We start from the raw sequence: 19,313 nt of genomic DNA, 5'->3' as shown, positions 1-19,313 counted from the left end.
TGATTGTGGTGGCGGGTGATGGTTGGTGGTGGTGGGTGGTGGTGAGTGGTAGTTGGTGGTGGTGGTTAGTGATGGGTGGTGGTGGTGATGTGTGGTAGGTAGTAGTTGTGGGTGATGGTGGCATGCGGTGGTGATGGGTGGTAGAGGTGGGTGGTGATGGTGGTGGGTGGTGATGGTGGTGGCGGTTGGTGGTTGGTGGTGGTGTTGGTGGTGGGTGGTGGTTGTTGGTGGTGGTTACTGATGGGTGGTGGTGGCATGTGGTGGTGGTGATGGGTGGTACGTGGTGTTAGTTAGTGGGTTTTGTAATTGTTTGTAATTACTTTTTGATTTACATGAATATGATTTTATAGTTTTAATTAAAAAAAAATTGTATTTCAAATTTGTTGTCAAATGTTCCAGTAATAAGAAATATGTTCTCGACTGAACGCTCGAATATATATATATATATATATATATATATATATATATATATATATATATATATATATATATATATATATATATATATATATATATATATATATATATATATATATATATCCTTTATTTTGAAAAAGCAATAAAAAAAATTACATCCTTATTATAAGAGCTTTTTCAATTAAATTTTTTCAACCAAACTTATATATTTATAATATAATGTATTGGTATTCTTTCTAGAAACTTTTAATGTTAGTCTATTGGTATGAGCTTTCTCAATCCATTAAATAGACTTTCAAATAATTTTGATTCTTTTATTTAAAAAGAAAAACAAATATATTTTACTTTTAAACTACTCCTTATTCTATTTTATGTCGGGATAAAACTTGTGTCATTGGCTTTAAGGAAAAAAATCCAATATAGTCTTTTAATAAATAATTTTAAATTACTGAAAAATAAAGGTTTTTATAAAGTTACAATATGAGTATAAGATTAGTTTGATGGTTGGTAAGAAATTGATAAAATTGAACAATGTTATGAATGGAAAATGTGAAATTATGGAAAAGAAAAAGGAAGGATAGATAGATAGGGATGGGTGTGTAGAAACTGGTAGGAAGAGTCAGAGGAGATTCCCACATCAGGGAAAGACACACCAATCATCTCCATACCTTTTGATGAGCCACGTGAACCTCTCTGCCTGTGCACTTTCGAATGGGTTCAGCTATTTGAACCCTTTTTACTTTCTTAAAGGACCCTTAATAATTACTTTAATAATTATTTTAATCTTTTTTTTTAAATAAGCTAATCATTACCAAATAATTATTTTTTTTTATTAATTATCATTGCATAATATTAGACCTTCATAATTATTTTATATTCTACTTTAAATAAAACAAATCATTACATAATAAAATAACTCAATATAAAAATTTGTTTATAGAAAAAAAATATTATTTTTATAAAAAAGTATTAAAATAACCATATATTTTTTTTCAAATATATAAAATAAAATATTGTAAACAAAAAAATTTAATTTATTTTTGGTTTTTTAATGCAATTTATTAAAATCATTTTTATATGTAAGCATAATAATAAGTGACTTTAAATACGATATAATAATAATACTTAGTTTTCATTTAAATATTTAATATCATTTTATTTTTATTTTTTGGTTTATATAAATATTAAAATATATAAAAACCGTTAATATGTTTGTATTATTATTTGATTATAAAAAAGTAAAATATATAATAAATAAAAAGTTTATAGGAATTAAATGATAAGTACGAATTTAAAAAAAAATTAACTTTTAGTAATCATAAAAATTATTAATATTATAAATGTACCGAATTTTATACTTAAAAAGTCATTAATGAAGGTCCTCTAAGAAAACCTGGGGTCCAGTAGGATCCCTGAATATATACCCACCTCTCCCTCCATTATACATACATGCTTTTGTATCTATATATTCTTTCACTGCCTGCCTGCACCCTGCCCGATGCCATTCGTCTTGTCGAATTACCTTTCCCCACACCACTATTCCTTTTTATTCCTCCAACTCACTTATTCCAATGTTTGATGTTTCATAATTCTTATTATTTCGTATTTTAATATATGCATCTTTCTTTCCTTCTTTCCTTCAAACGTCTTGTTATGATAACCGATTTAACTTCTTTTTTTGAATGATTTTGCTGTTTGCATGCATGTAAAAACTGCATTTTCATCCCTTCATAAAATTATCTATCTTGACATGTTATATATATATATATATATATATATATATATATATATATATATATATATATATATATATATATATATAATGATGATTATGCATAGGATTTAAATATGTATTTCAGCATGATAATGATGGTGTCGTGATTTGATTTGTTTATAATATGAGGGCTTCGTTAGTTGATACATATTTTAGAGGGTTTTGGAGTTGGGTCAGGTGGCTTCCATGTGGGAAATTTAACCCACACTACCAAAGGAAAAGGTAATGTTGTTGTCATGTCATGCGAGACAAACTTGGCCAGCTCTTCTGTCCTAAATTAGATTCCCCAACTCTTGTTTCCTACTTCCATAGTCTCTCTCTCTCTCTCTCTCTCTCTCTCTCTCTCTCTCTCTCTCTCTCTCTCTCTCTCTCTCTCTCTCTCTCTCTCTCTCTCTCTCTCTCTCTCTAAATAAAACAAATCCAATTTAATTTGATTATAGTTTTGTTTTAATAAAATACCATTAAATTAAGTTTAATTATAGAATGAAAAATATCAATTATATATATTTTTATTGCGAATAATTATTGAAGTTTATAGAGAAAATAAAAAACCAATAATTTTTAACAAATATAACTAAGACGTTTTGTCTTTCAATTGAAAAACTATATCCAATGATTTTGTGAAAATTTTGATTGATTTATAACATGTTGTTTAATCTTTTATTCTATTAGTTTTCATTTAAAATTTTATAGGGTTGCTTAAATAATCACAATTTTTAATGTTTTAAATTCTTAGACACATTAAAGAAAAAGAACATATATTTGATCGATTTAGTAAGTCACATGATTACAGAAAAATAGTAAAACAGATGTCATGATTAGGTTTAATATAAATAGATCAAAACTATATTGTTTGGAGGGTTGTATATATAAGTTTATGTAAAACCACATATTCCCAAAACCATATATATATATATATATATATATATATATATATATATATATGTATATATATATATATATAGCTTCCGAATGGATATTATTTGTCTTTCTTTCAATGCATTTCCAAGCTCATCTTTTATACATGATGTCTCTTTCGTTTTCACTTGGATATTTCCCCACAGCTCCAATTCATTGAAACTTATAGCTATACTAATCTCTTCAAAAAAACAAAACTGTTACAACACGTGTACAATTGCAATTTCAATAACTAACAAAACAAACCAAACCATATATATATATATATATATATATATATATATATATATATATATATATATATATATATATATATATATATATATATATATATATATATATATATAGACACACGGAAAAGTAAACATAACCTTAAAGGTATATAAGCTTAGATACCAAAACTCATGATAATACGTCGGTTTGTTTGATATATTCAATATAATGTTCTTTAACTTCGATTTCTAACTTGATTTACAATCAACATTTTCGAAATTTCACCATTATCTTCCTTTTACATTATATTTTTTTTTTTCCGAACACCTACTAGGCTACATATATTATAGTTGAAAATGAAAACTATTTAAGAGGGAGATAAATGTGAAATTTATAAAAATATTTAAAGTAAATCAAGTTATAAGTTGAATTATGAGAACATTGGATAATTATAATGTATATATATATATGATACAAAATAACATAATATTGTGAGTTTGGGTACCTAACCTTATGTACCCTTAATGGTATATTCACTTTTCTCATATATATATATATATATATATATATATATATATATATATATATATATATATATATATATATATATATATATATATATATATATATATATATATATATGATACAAAATGACATAATATTGTGAGTTTGGGTACCTAACCTTATATATATATATATATATATATATATATATATATATATATATATATATATATATATATATATATATATATATATATATATATATATATATATATAAAGTTCAATCTAGAAAAACAATTAACCAAAGAACCATTTTTTTTTCATTTTTAGAACTTATTATTTATCAAAAATAAATAAATAAATAAATAAAAATTAAAATAAAAAAATAAAAAATAAAATTTCAAAAGTTCATAACTTTTTATCAATTTTCCATTGATATTAAAGTTGATAAAAAAATCATCAAATTCACAATGTGAATATTTCAAAATTCATAATTTGAATCTAAATTCACACGGTGAATCCAAAAAATATATTTAACATTCACAGATATTAATTTAAATATTTTTAGTTTTTTTTTCGATAAAGAATAAATTTTAGAACTTGAAAAAACTATTTGGTTTCTTGGAGAACCAATAATTATAGTTCTCTATTGAACTTATATATATATATATATATATATATATATATATATATATATATATATATATATATATATATATATATATATATATATATATATATATATATATATATATATATATATATATATATATTGAAAAACCTACCATATATTAAACATAAAAACATAACTGTATACTAACTCAAATACACACAAACTTCCAGTGTATGGTAAACTGTCATGTATGAATGTCGATACATGTAAAATATTTAACACCTTTCTTTTCTTTCATGCAGTATCCAATAAAAAAAATCACCGCATCGTATTTTAAAATAAAATAATCATAAAAAGAATTGAAAAAACATGGGCATTTGTGAGACTATCTATATTTGATGAGACATAAGAATCAAATCTTTGCTTTTGATCAATTTTGATCTTGTGGCTCATAAAAAAATGGATGAACACTAATTAATCTAACTGATTAGTCATTTAGGGTTATATTAGTCACTAGGTTAAATTTAAGATGACCAGGATATAATGTTAGCGTTATCTTCACGTCATCAAGAAATCATCACATCTCTTTTGATTCTTCTACCAATATATTCGATTGATCAACATTTCTTGTTCTTCAGGTCACTCTGATCGATCTTCTATCTACAATCTTATATTCTTTGAACCGATAATCGATTTGAGTTGGGCATTGATTGAACGATGTTAAATCATAGCTTTTAAATTCGTGTTTTTTATGTTTTTCGAGTTCATGTTCTTCATTCTTTGATATTTGCAATTGATTATCTAAGTGATTGAGGTTTATTTTCATCTATCGACGTTAGTAATTCATTACCAGATTGTGATCGATTTTAACTTTGTAATCATCAATTTTATCCAATGTATATGTTCAAGTGTTCAACGATTTCTGGTAATCCTTATCTTCAATAATTGTTTACGATCTTTGTACCTGTGATTTTTACTTAACGTCATGAATTCATCAATTGATCAAGGTTTGAGTTTTCATCGCTTTCATTGTTACTTGCATATAACATATTCAATTTTTAACCTAGTTCATGAATTGAATCATCAGGTTATTAGAGATTTCTCTGATTTATTTATGTATGATTTGTGATTTCAGTCTGTTGTTGAATTTATTTGACCTAAAAAACAATTTAACCTATAATATGTTATTTGGTAATACATCATCTATTTCATTGTTTGATTTTTAACTTTCATTCAATCATTATATTTTTCAACAATATGTCATCTGTTTGCTTTTCATTGACATCATTTATTAGCTTTTCATTAACATTATCTTGGTGATAAGTTCATGTTACTACACATTATTCTTATAGAATATTATAGATACATTTATATATCAACAATGATAACAATTATGGATGATTTGGATACGCATGACATCGAAAACAATCATCAGGATGAAGAAAATCATCAATGTGGTTCTAATGATTCAGCGATTCTTCATAATGTGGAAAAACAATCAGAAACTCAAGGTAATTTTATTAAATTTTACTTTATATCATGATTTGATGAATTAATCTTGAGTTTTCATTTCTTTCATTGTTACTTGCATATAACATATTCAATTTTTATCCTAGTAACAATTGTTGATGATTTAGATATGAATGACATTGTAAATAATCATTATGATGAAGAAAATCATCAATAAAGTGCTGGTGATTTAGAGATTTTGCATAATGATGAAAATCAATCAGAAATCCAAGGTAATTATGTTACTGATATTGGTTATTCTTATAGACTAATGTTGCTGATAAGTTCATGTTATTGCATATTATTCTAATAGAATATTACACATATAACATTATGGTGTTTTATGATTATAGTCATATGAAAGCACATTATTCTAATTATCTGTTAACATGGTGGTATATTCTTTTTTGTAGTTCAAAATGACAATGTTGCAGCATAATATGACTCTTGTAAATAATTAATTGGAGCTGGTGATTCTTTCTTTTGGATTCTAGAGGTTGAAGCTAGTTTGATACCTCCTACGGGTTCATTTTTTAAAGATATCAAAGATGTTATTAAGTAGTATAAAGGATATGCATTAAGATCTAGTTTTGATATTATAAAATCAATAGAGGGGGAAAAAATGGAATCACAACTTTGAAATACTTTGTATGCAACAGAGGGGGATTGCCAAACACTTATAATCTACACACGATTTGTGATGATCATAACAAGCAATTGAGAAATAGTAATTATAAACGCATAAATTTCAAATTCTTTGTTGCATTCAAAGTTATACCAGATTCTTCAGAAGTTTACCTGGGACGCTTTAAAAAACAACATGACAACAAATTGATGAATCAATATTGTATTCATCTTTCACGAGCTAAGCATCATCTGGATGTTATTGATCAATCTTTTATACATAAGTTTTTGAGTACAAATGTGGGGGCAACTACAACATATAGGCTATTGTGCGTTATAAAAGGAGCATGTGAATTTGTTGGTGGATTAGTGATAGATTGGAAAATTTTTACAAGGGATATAAATTGCCACATTAAGGGAACTGATGCAAATTTGTTGATTCCAAATCGTCAAAATCGTAAAGAGAATGTTACAAATTTTACATACGAATACATATGTGATAAGAGGTAATTAAATGCTCTCTTTTGGGCCAACGACACTTCCAAACAAGATTTTGAGTTATTTGGGAACGTTGTTTCGTTTGACGCAAGATATCGTACAAACAGGTATTTATTATAGAATTGTAAAATTTTTTAGTTATATATTCTAATGGTATTTGTTTGTGTTTTTTAAGTGTTGTATGGTGTTTGTACCTTTTACTGGCATTGATAATCACAAAAGGTGTGTCACATTTGGAGATGGTTTATTGTGTAGAGAAGATACAAATTCCTATATTTGGTTACTTCAGTCATTCTTGAAGTGTTTTGGAAAAGCACTAATTATGGTCGTGACTGATCAAGATCGTGCAATGAAAAAAGCTATTGAGATAGTATTTCCACACACAAGATATAGATTTTTTTATGTGGCATATCACAAGTATACTTCCATTGAAGGTAATCACTTTTTTCATTTTTTTTTATATTATGCTTTATTGTTTGTTATATATTCTAATTTGAATTTTCAATATAAATATAACATTATTGTTATATTCTTATCATAATATTAAATGAAATCTTTTTTGTAATTAAAGTAATTATTGTTATATTCTTATCATAATATTAAATGAAATCTTTTTTGTAATTAAAGTAATATATTAAATGAAATGCTTTTTTATACTGTATTATATTCCAACATAATAATATATGAATTATTTTTGAAGGTAAGCTAGGAAACAATGCATGAATTAGATTTTAAGGTGGACTTCAATAGTATAGTATTGAACTCCAAAATTGTTATGAAATATTTTGAAATGAGATAGGATTCCAGCCTATTTTAAAGATATACCGATGTCAGGTCTAATGAGAACAACTTCTTGATCGGAAAGTGATAATTCAACATTCAATAGGGTATCACATCATGGTTATACTTTAAACAATTTCATGAATGCTTTTGAGTCTGTTATGGAAAGGCATAGAAATAGTCAGATCAAATTTGATTTTGATACATCTACTATAATTTCAATCATCAAAACACCTCTTGAAGATATGGAGAAACATGCATCTATGGTATACAACATGGATACTTTTCTCATGGTGCAGAGGGAGATTCTTCATTCACTTGTTTCTTGTTCACAGAAGAGTGTTATTTCAGACATTGTTTCCAACAATAGCATTGTTAAACATTAAAAGAAAAATCTATAAAAGAAGAAGATAGTAGTTGAAATTTTTTTGACATCGATTGTGAATGGAATATTAACTCAAGCAAAAGTGATTTCGAGGTAATGTTGAAATTTTATTATTCTAATATTATAAGATCGATTACTAAATTATTGTCTTTAAAAAAGTTTTTTATTATTCTAATTTTTCTTTTTAGAATGTACTTAATATTCTAATATTTTGAAAACTATTCTAGTTTTTCTTTTTCGAATATACATAATATCTAATACTTTTGAAACATGTTGAGTTCAATAGAGAAGATCTAATGGTGAAATGTTCACGCATGTTTTTTGAGCAATTTGGAATTTTTGTAGACACATCTTATGTATTCTAAAGATTTATGACATACAAGTGATTCCGTCAAGATACATTCTTAAGAGATGGAGAAGAGATATTATCCCCACTACTATTTTGAAAAGGATGTTTAGATATGGTGATTCGTCTAGAAATTTTGAGAAGGTTGTATAGAACGCTTTTTCCATGCTTGATCAATGCTTGTCTTCATTAAGCAATGATGATAAGAAGTTAGAAGTGTTTATGAAAAAACTAGAAGTTTTTATGACTGTTGTTGGTGAACAAGGTTCAGATAAATCACCGGTTACAAAACAAGCTCATATTGATAAACTTTACAGGAATACTACAAATCATAAAGTTGTTGATGTTGAAAATCCACATATGGTGAAGAATAAAGGTTCTGGTACAAGAAAACGTTTTTGGAGAAGGCTACTACTCAAGGTAACAAGCAATCAAGATCTTGCAAAACATGTAGGGTTAAAGGGCATAATTCCAGGAAATGATTGTCATTGTTCAAAAACTCCAAGGTACAGAGTGCATAGTTGTTTCTAGAAATATATTTTGATTTTTTTTTCGTACTTGAATAAAGTTCAATAATACCATCTAGAATTTTTTTTAAATTTCTTTAGTTTGGACTTTTTCAAATGTTTTGGTTTGTGATGATGAATGAAACATTTGGTTTATGATGATGTATGAAACATTTACTTTGTGATGGTGTATGATCCATTTGAAAACATACTGATTCTTATAATATTTCAATCCTTTTCTGATGTTTTGGTTTGTGATGATGTATGAGACATTTGAAAACATATTAATTCTTCTAATATTTCAATCTTTTATTTTTGCATTGAAGTATATACGAATACTCTTATGTATGATAGTTGCAGTATAATGTTTTGTCATCAAATTATTATTATACAAAATTATACATGTAAGAATATTATATAGGTACATGAAACATCTAATATTATTCTAATAGAATAATGATGCCTATAACATTATTCTAAAAAAATATTCTAAAAAAATTATGATTACTATAGAATATTCTACCATGACCATTAAAAAGTAATCATAATACCAACTATACATTAAGCATTAATCATCTATTAAACCATATCAAGTTTCTTACATAATATTCGGCATCATTTTTATGTCTAGTTTGTTCAAAATAATATAGATATTACAAAATGAATTGTTGTTAAGTCACCATATAACCAGATTTATAAAATTCCAAGCTTCTAACAAATTATGTTATTACCCATTTCCAATTCATCTATTTTATTGAAACCTTCCTGCGATATCTTTTTTCTATTCATATGATCAAATTTCCCAATTTAATTGACTCTTTGATAACTTTCTCCTTGTGGTTGTTGATTTCATGTTTGGCTATCTTAACATAATATAAGGCATGTAATTTTACAAATTGCATATCTTGGACATCACTGTCTTTTTCCATTTCCACATTCCACTTTCCATGTTTTTCTCCACAATATTTTTCCATGTGTCTCATTAAAAGTATTTCATTCTTTGTTGTTAACTTCTTTCTGTTCCAGTCAATTTTCATCATCTTCACTGTTGTTGATGGCAAACCTTTGATTTTATTAACAGTAAATGTAGTTTTCTCCACATACCCTATAAAGTACAATTTCTGCTATGTATATTAATAGAATTACATTATTTTTTCTATTATATTGTAACTTTAATACATTTAATAAAAGTAAATGAAACTTACTAATAATGTAGGTGTCATTCCATACGTTTCTTCTAACGATTTTGTTTTTATGTTGTCTATAATATGAACTTGTGGATATGTTAGGTTGAAAATAACAGCATACATCTGATCACCATCATCTATTGGAAAAACCACCTGCAATTCCAACAAATTAATCAAACAATTAACATAATTCCTATCCTTTAATAATGTAATATTTTAATTAATCAATTATTCCTACAAGTTTAAGATCATTGAAATTAACATCTCCCTTGAGATTAGATAAAAACTTATCAACACGAGTCTAAAAAGTTAAGAAACACTCATCAAAAGATTTAGTTTCATCTAATAATTCAGAACTCTGTAAACATAGAAAACATAAAAAATAGAATATCTTGTTATAATTTACAGCTAAAATATAGAAGTTCCAATTGTAAAAGAATTTACCATAATTTTGGTATTGAAGAACAGGAAATATTGTTTATTTTTTTACTTTTCCTCCTTGTAATTTAGAACAATAACCCAACAATCAATCACACTAACATGTATAACATGTGCAAACCGCATGCTCTCAAAATTCTGTCTATGCGTAATCTCTCCTGTATTTGTTTCAAAAAACATCTCCCTTAATTTTAAACATGAAAAAAAAAAAATATTTCATCAACATTAGAATAAATATCCACACGTATTTTTAATTGAAATAGAAAGAGTTACTGACTTACATTCTTTTTTTATCCTATGCACAACTTATTAGAACCACCAAAAGAACATTATGCAAATCAATTCTCTCAAATAAATTCACGACTTTATGCATATATGGTGATTGGTAAAAACTTATATCCTTCTCCCCCATGTCACCATTTTTAGATTCAACCCTTTCATTTGATCTTTTTTTTTTCTCAGATTCATTGTTTTGATTATCAACACTTGAAAAAAAATATCTGAAAATAACTTAATGAACTTCTGTTTCAGGTCATTTGTTATAATGTCATCTGGAAAACTTTGATATACAATCAGAAACTATTCCATGCATGTTCTCCTTTCTAGCCGAATTTTATTGAACATCTTATCAAAATTCTCTTTATATTCCTGAAAAATTATAAAACACTAGAATTTTAAGTATGTAATAATTTATCATCTCGGAATAGCTAGAATATTTACTATGAACCATAAGCATGTAATATAAGAATATATAGAATTTTGTGACAACCCCAAATATATTGCCGTTACAAACCCTATTTTCACTAACGGAATGCGCCACTATATGTTATTTCTCGGTATTGTTTGGGTCGTCAATAAACAAATATCTAGTTAATTATATGTCCCAGTATTATCATAAGTAATTATAACTTGTAAATGTCAACCCCGTTTAACTAAATAGAATTATATTACTTTTCAACCACTTCACCCAGGTAAAAAGTTTTAACCCCGTTAAACTTTAGCATCGAGTAGCCGTGTATCGGGTGCAATACCCGAGACGTATAAAAACGATTTAACACTACAATTGAACTCTTTTACTACACTTTCACCTCTCTCTCACTACTTTCTCTCTCTAGACCCGAAATCGACCCCAAATCCACGAATTTCCGACTTCCAAACGTAAGGAATCATTCCCTATCTTAATCTTAACATACTTTACTGTATTTAGACTCCAAAATCATGGAAAACAAGGACCAAAGATGAGTTTACGGCCTAAGAAGCCCCTTAGGCCGTAAACCCCCAAAATCATGCCAAAAACCTCATTTTTCCTTCCTTTAAGCTTATGGACTAATTAAGGTATAAACCTAGGAGACTTTGGACACTAAAACACAAAGAATTGAAGCTTAAAAAGGAGTTTACGGCCCAAGCTTGTGCTTAGGACGTAAACACCTCAAACACCCCAAAAACCCTTGTTTAAAGTCCCAAAAACTCATCTAGGGTGTTTGGTAATTTAGACTTGACAACAAGGAAGGCTTAAATGCATCAAACAACATCATTTGATGGCAAAAAGAGGAGTTTACGGCCAAGGCTAAGCTTGGGCCGTAAACACCCATGTTTTTGTGTCAAACAAGTCCCAAAACCCCTCAAATGCATGTAAGGAATTTAGCTAAGGCCTTTGGATGTGTGTTGTACCATTAAACTTCCCATTTTGAGGCCAAATGAAGAGTTTACGGCCAAGGATATTCTTGGGCCGTAAACTCCCCAAATGTCATGCCAAATTGTCCCAAAACTCATTATAAGGCCTTCTAGGATTTACCTAAGGTGAATGAGAACATGTTGTACCATTTAAACATCCATCTTGAAGGATTTAATGGAGTTTACAGCCCAAGAACAAGTCTTGGCCGTAAAATCCCCAAAATGTCACAAAACAAGAGTTTAATCCATCCATATTGGTCCAAGACACATACCATTAAAGTAAGGAAGTGAAATAAGGCCTTAATCATGCAATTTGGAAGACCATATGAGCTTACGGCCAAGCCTAGGGGGCTTACGGCCGTAAACTCCCAAGGAGTGGCCTTTAGGCCGTAAACTCCAAGGGAGTGAGCTCATGGATCCTTCCGTAAATCCTCTTTAGCCTTAAACCACTCCCGGGAACCCCTTCTAGGCCCTAAAACCCCGAATTGATGCTAGAATGCCTCAATACTTAAATGGAAAGCATAAAATGATTAATTTATTGTAAAACACATATTTTCATATGACATTAGGGTCCTAAAGGTGTACAAGTCATTATTTGGAACAAAACGCTCAGCCGACACTCTTACCCGATTTACCCGATTCACCCGATTTACGTGATTTCAGGTGAGTTCATACCCCTTTAATGAACCTTTCAAATGTTTTATATGTTTTAGGGGGAAGATACAAGTTGAATATACATGTTTATGAAAAGTTATACAAGACAATTTTTCATATTACAGAATTAATCACATGTGATTCAAAACCTGTAGTTCAAATCACATGTGATTTATCACTATGCTTTATAAATAAATCAATTGTTTTCAAAACTATCTTGGATAAACAAACAAGCTGTAAATGTTTCTTTTGTACAACACTTTTGTTTAATAAAACTCCTTATAAAAATGTAACCACACTGATATATTTATATAAGTAAGACTTGAAGGACTTAGGATCGATAGCTCGCCTTATTTACTGTTTCTTGTTTGATTGTGGGCTTAGGGTAGTGGTTATCCGTCCGACTGTCATTGATTTCTTAGTTATATATCTCGTATATTAGTACGGATTATGAATACTTCTTATTTCATTAGATGCCTAAATCACTAACCTGAGTAGAACCACACACACTAATTTAACTATAATAGGTATAGTTAAGGACTCTATCCCTTGTTTTAACTACTACTCTACACTACTATAATTCTCTCTATTATGAAACAATACACTAATAAGAGAATATAATACAAGTTATACAAAAGACTACTACACTATAATACAAGAGAATGTACTAATCATGAGATAATTCATTAATCCACTACGAGATACTCTATACGCTACACACTACGCCCGAAGTTTTCCGATAGGAAGAGGACACTATATGTATAGATCTATACGGGGCAAACGCTATTACATCCCGACTGATAACTTCTGTCCGAGCCGCTCAGGTCCAGGGATGCCTTTACTCTACTACACTATGCATGACAGGGAAGGTCATGAGGGTCCGCTATTACTCACACTATTGGTAACATACAAGAAAGATACTATAACCTTACTAAAATACTAAAAGAAAGATGAAATAATATCCCGAAGTAAATAAGTATTTAATACTAAAGGATGCTGCACCACTATTATGTACTCCAGGAATAACTCACTATATTGCCTTACTTAATGGTGAGTCACTATTACACTTCTACGATAAATGGCTTTCAAAGATAGAAACAACATATTTCTTAAAGATTTTCATTTACTATACAATTCTGGAAAATATATGATTTTCTAGGTTTTACTACTACTTATGATTACAAACTTCAGTTTTCATACTAATGATTCTAATGCTTTATATACAAGTGCTCACACTAAATTCTTACGAACTCACCAGCTTTATGCTGATATTCTTTTCAAAATAACTTGTATCTTTAGGTCAAAGATAGACAGGTACAGCTGCAACATTTTTGGAGAAGATGGAGTATGAAAGACCCATCTCTTATTTTTGTTTACTTTTGGTGTTTGTTAAACATTACAAAACACACTTGTAAATACACTTACTATGTAAATGAAATGGTTGTATGTTTCTTGCTTTTGCTATTATACATGTGATGATACTGTACACTACGTCATCCACCCCGAAACGTATTCCGCCATTATCGGTTTTGGGGTGTGACAGATTGGTATCAGAGCATTGTTTATAGTGAATCAAGTATATCAACCTATAAAAGATATACAAACTATAAACACTTCGGGACTAAAACACTCTGACCAAGAATATATACTGTTAAGTATCTAAAGGATTTAACTAAGTATATATATACACACATCACTATAAAACATAGAAGTCAGTATCATCCTAGAACAAAACAAAAGTATTAAGACTGTTGGATAGCACGATTGGGTTTAGAGACATATAGTCACATTTAGGGGGATGTAGCCTGATCAACTACGTTTTCCTGGGAGTGACTACCATGTGCCTAAGCTTGGTTGTGGTGTTACAACAAGTCTAAAACTTACCAACACTACCGCAATAATGTTAACATTAGAATACTATAGGAGTATTCTGTACCCCTAACAACATACATCTGTGAGAACTAAAAAGGGTCGTTACTGATGGAGCAATGGTTGCTAAATGGATACTTTCCGGTTACATGTGACTAGGGCGTTATAGACTTAGAATCTATGATCTTTGTTTTACTTCCTGTTCCTTGTTTCGTTGTGGATTTAGAGTTAGGGTCACTTATTCGACATACTATCCTGCCCGAGTCACATGTAATTAGTATGCATTATGCAAGTATTGGTCCAACTTGTGATGACCATCTTATAAATAATTTAGGTTAGTACGCCTATTAATCTTCTTTTCCCCTTTTCTCGCATAGATACCATGAATGGCTTCCACCCTCTTGGCGACCCATACTACCCAAACCAGGGTAATGGGGGATGGCTCAGTGAAGAGTCGGACGATGATCACCCAATCCGTTTGGATGACCACCGAGCAGAAGGCTTTCCGGATAACTCCGACTCCGAGCCAAAAGTTAATAACCTACCTCCCGGAGCTCCGAACCCTAACCCCCGTCTAACATTTCAGGGTCCCACTCCTATGTGGGCCATATCCTTACACAGATGGAGCGAAGAACAGGGTCAGCCCATGCCATACAATGGAGACCGAAGCTTCTACAACATAAACGAAGGAGGATCAGCAGATCGGGTCCTACCCATCATGATCCGAAGGATTGCCAGGAATGTCGAGCAGGGTCAAGCTGCTATAGGTCGAGTTGTAGAAGTGGATGCCAACTCAAATCTCAACACAGTTCGCATCCGCCAACTCGAAGAAGCCATGGACAGGACAAGGAGGACCAATAAGGCTCTGCAGCACCAACTGGATGCATCCCGAGCTGAAGTTGGAGAACTCCGTACACGCCAAAGGACTCATGATCGACACCTTCAAGAAGTTATACGTCAGCTAGCAGAACTGAGGATTCGCCCGACAAGTAACCGTCGCTAGTAGAGGACGTCTAGTTACCTCAATCTTTTGTTTAATGGATTAACCTTTTCACTATATGTTCCGTAGATCTATTATCTGTAAACATTCCTAGCTTGAAAGTACTCTAGTTAAACCTCTAAACTGCCAAACATTTTCTCTATGGTAAGATGTAAGACCTATTGCTAGGTCAAATTTTCATGAACTTGTGTTGCATCATTAATACCAATATATTGGCAGTTGATTTCTCTATTGCTATAACTCTCATCTTGATCTTGGATTATGTTGATTTAGTCCACGAAACACTCTATTTATATTCGCAATAGGCTCTTACTATTGCTATCATTTCTATAATTCTTCCAGTAAAGGATGCCTCCACGAAAGCGTCCCACCAGAGGAAGGCCTGCAACTCAAACCCCTACTCCACCACCTCCTCCTCCACAGATCGATCCGGTGCTATTCCAAACAGCGGTGACTGTGGCCGTGACAGCAGCCATGGCCCAAATGAATTCTGGGGATGCGAGCGGTGGTAACTCCAGGTTCGGCGAAGTCCATCAAAGGGTGCAGTGATGCACTTAGAAGGATTTCATGAACTATAAACCTACCTTCTTCGACGGTACCGGAGGAATTCTGGCATTATCCCAACGGTTCGAAAGAACCGAAGCGGTGTTCGAGATGTGCTCTTGTCCCGAGGAGAGCAAAATCAAATTCGCTACTGCTACCCTCACTAATAGGGCCTTGACATGGTGGAAAGGCTATGTTAGTTCACTTTCCTTGGTCACAGCCAATGCTATGGGCTGGGACACCCTGAAAGACCTCATGAGAGGAGAGTACTGCCCTAGGGGCGAAGTTCAGAAACTTGAGGAAGAACTCTGGAACCTCAAGATGAAGGGGACCGACATAACGGCTTATACGGCCAGGTTTTGTGACTTGGAGACTATGTGTCCCAATATGATCCCCTCTGAAAGTAGGAAGATTGAACGATACATTTGGGGTTTAGTGCCTCTGTATCGAGGAAATGTTTTAGCCTCACGCCCTACAACTTTTGATAGCGCCAAGGAATTGGACCAGAGTCTGATCAACCACGAAATCTCCTCCACTCCAGCGACAGCAACCACAACAACCACTGCACCACCCATTTCATCTGACAGAAAGAGGAAGCGATGGGAGAAGAAGAAGGGCAAGAAAACCCAAAACACCTCAAAGGATCAGCAAATTGTGGCGGTCCACGCTGCCACCACCCCGACTACTCCAGCTGCTCCAGCCCCGCCGAAAGCTTACATTGGAAACTTGCCCAAGTGTCCCAAGTGCCCTTTCCACCACAACGGCCCCTGCCGTGAACTGCAGTGTTCCAACTGTGGTCGAAAGGGCCATACTGTCCGATTTTGTAAGGCCCCTCCCAAACCTATCACGCAGGTTCCTGGTACGGGAGTGACCCCAACTTGTTATGGCTATGGAGAGGCGGGTCATTTTAAGAGAAACTGTCCAAAGACCACAAATGCTGGAGGATCTGGAAGGCTACTCGCTATCGGTCACAATGAAGCGGTAGCAGATCCCACGGTAGTCACGGGTACGTTTCTTCTCAACAACTCCTATGCATGTGTCTTATTTGATAGTGGTGCAGAAAGAAGCTTCGTAAACCATAACTTTAAATACTTACTCAAACAAACCCCTCGACCACTAAAAGAAACATTCGTCGTAGAAATGGCTAATGGGAAAACAGAAAGCTCTAGCGAAATCTACATAGGTTGCACTCTCATGTTAGATGATCACTCATTTCCAATCGATCTTATGCCAGTCTTAATCAAAAATTTCGATGTCATTGTTGGTATGGATTGGTTGAGTCTCCATCACGCTGATATCCTATGTTCTGATAAACCCATTCGTCTGAACCTTCCGAATCACGAAACCCTCTTAATATATGGAGATAAGCCGAGTACGAGCCTTCGTATCATCTCCAGTGTTCAGGCTCAGAAATACTTACGCAAGGAATATCGCGCCTTCCTTGCCCACGTCGTCGACACTAACCAGAAATCGAAAGATCCAAAAGACATTCCCGTAGTATGCGATTTCCCTGATGTCTTCCCGAAGGATCTTCCCGGCCTACCTCCCAAACGTCAGGTTGAGTTCAGAATTGACCTAATTCCAGGAGCTACCCCTGTAGCTAAGTCGCCCTACCGTCTAGCGCCCACCGAAATGCAAGAACATTCCGGTCAACTCAACGAACTGCTCAGCAAGGGCTTTATAAGACCGAGTTTCTCACCTTGGGGAGCTCCGGTCTTGTTCGTGAAGAAGAAAGACGGATCGTTTCAGATGTGCATCGATTATAGAGAACTCAATAAACTCACGGTTAAAAATCGCTACCCTCTCCCTCGTATCGACGATCAGTTTGATCAACTACAAGGAGCAAGTTACTTCTCCAAGATTGACCTTAGATCTGGGTATCATCAGTTACGGGTACTTGAGGAAGATGTTCCGAAGACAGCTTTCCGAACCCGCTACTGACATTTTGAGTTCGTAGTGATGCCCTTTGGACTAACTAACGCCCCCGCAGTATTCATGGACTTGATGAATAGAGTGTGTCGTCCATACCTGGATCAGTTCGTCATCGTCTTCATTGACGATATCCTCGTTTACTCTCGGAACGAGGAAGAACACAGGGATCACTTACGACGAGTCTTGGAAACGTTGCAATCCGAAAAGTTATATGCGAAGTTCTCTAAGTGCGAGTTCTGGATCCGAAGAGTTGAATTCTTAGGTCACGTGGTTAGTGAAGAAGGAATTCATGTGGATCCCTCCAAGATTAAAGCTATTGAGAACTGGTCAGCGCCGAAGACGCCTACAGAAATTCGTCAATTTCTAGGCCTCGCTGGCTACTACCGTAGATTCATTCAAAACTTTTCTCGGATTGCGAAGCCTCTCACTATGCTGACACAGAAAGGGGTACCGTTCGACTGGGAAGAAAGACAGGAGAAGGCATTCCAAACCCTGAAGCGAGCCCTATGCACCGCACCAGTATTCTCCCTTCCCGAAGGGACAAAAGATTTTGTTGTATACTGTGATGCATCAAATCAGGGGCTCGGTTGTGTCTTGATACAACGGGGTAAGGTTATCGCATATGCCTCGAGACAGCTAAAGACCCATGAGGCGAACTACACTACTCACGACCTCGAGTTAGGAGCGGTTGTCTTTGCACTAAAAATCTGGAGACACTACTTATATGGGACGAAGAGTGTGGTGTACACTGATCATAAAAGCCTTCAACACATAATGAACCAAAAAGAACTCAACATGAGGCAGCGTCGATGGGTCGAGCTACTTAACGATTACGACTGTGAAATTAGATATCACCCGGGAAAAGCCAATGTAGTAGCAGATGCACTGAGCAGGAAGGAGTATACTAGTCGAAAGACCAAATCATTGAC

This window comes from Lactuca saligna, chromosome 8 (genome assembly GCF_052625555.1).
Source record: "Lactuca saligna cultivar CGN05327 chromosome 8, ASM5262555v1, whole genome shotgun sequence".
Classification (NCBI taxonomy): Eukaryota; Viridiplantae; Streptophyta; class Magnoliopsida; order Asterales; family Asteraceae; genus Lactuca; species Lactuca saligna.
Note: the sequence above shows the minus strand (reverse complement) of the source record.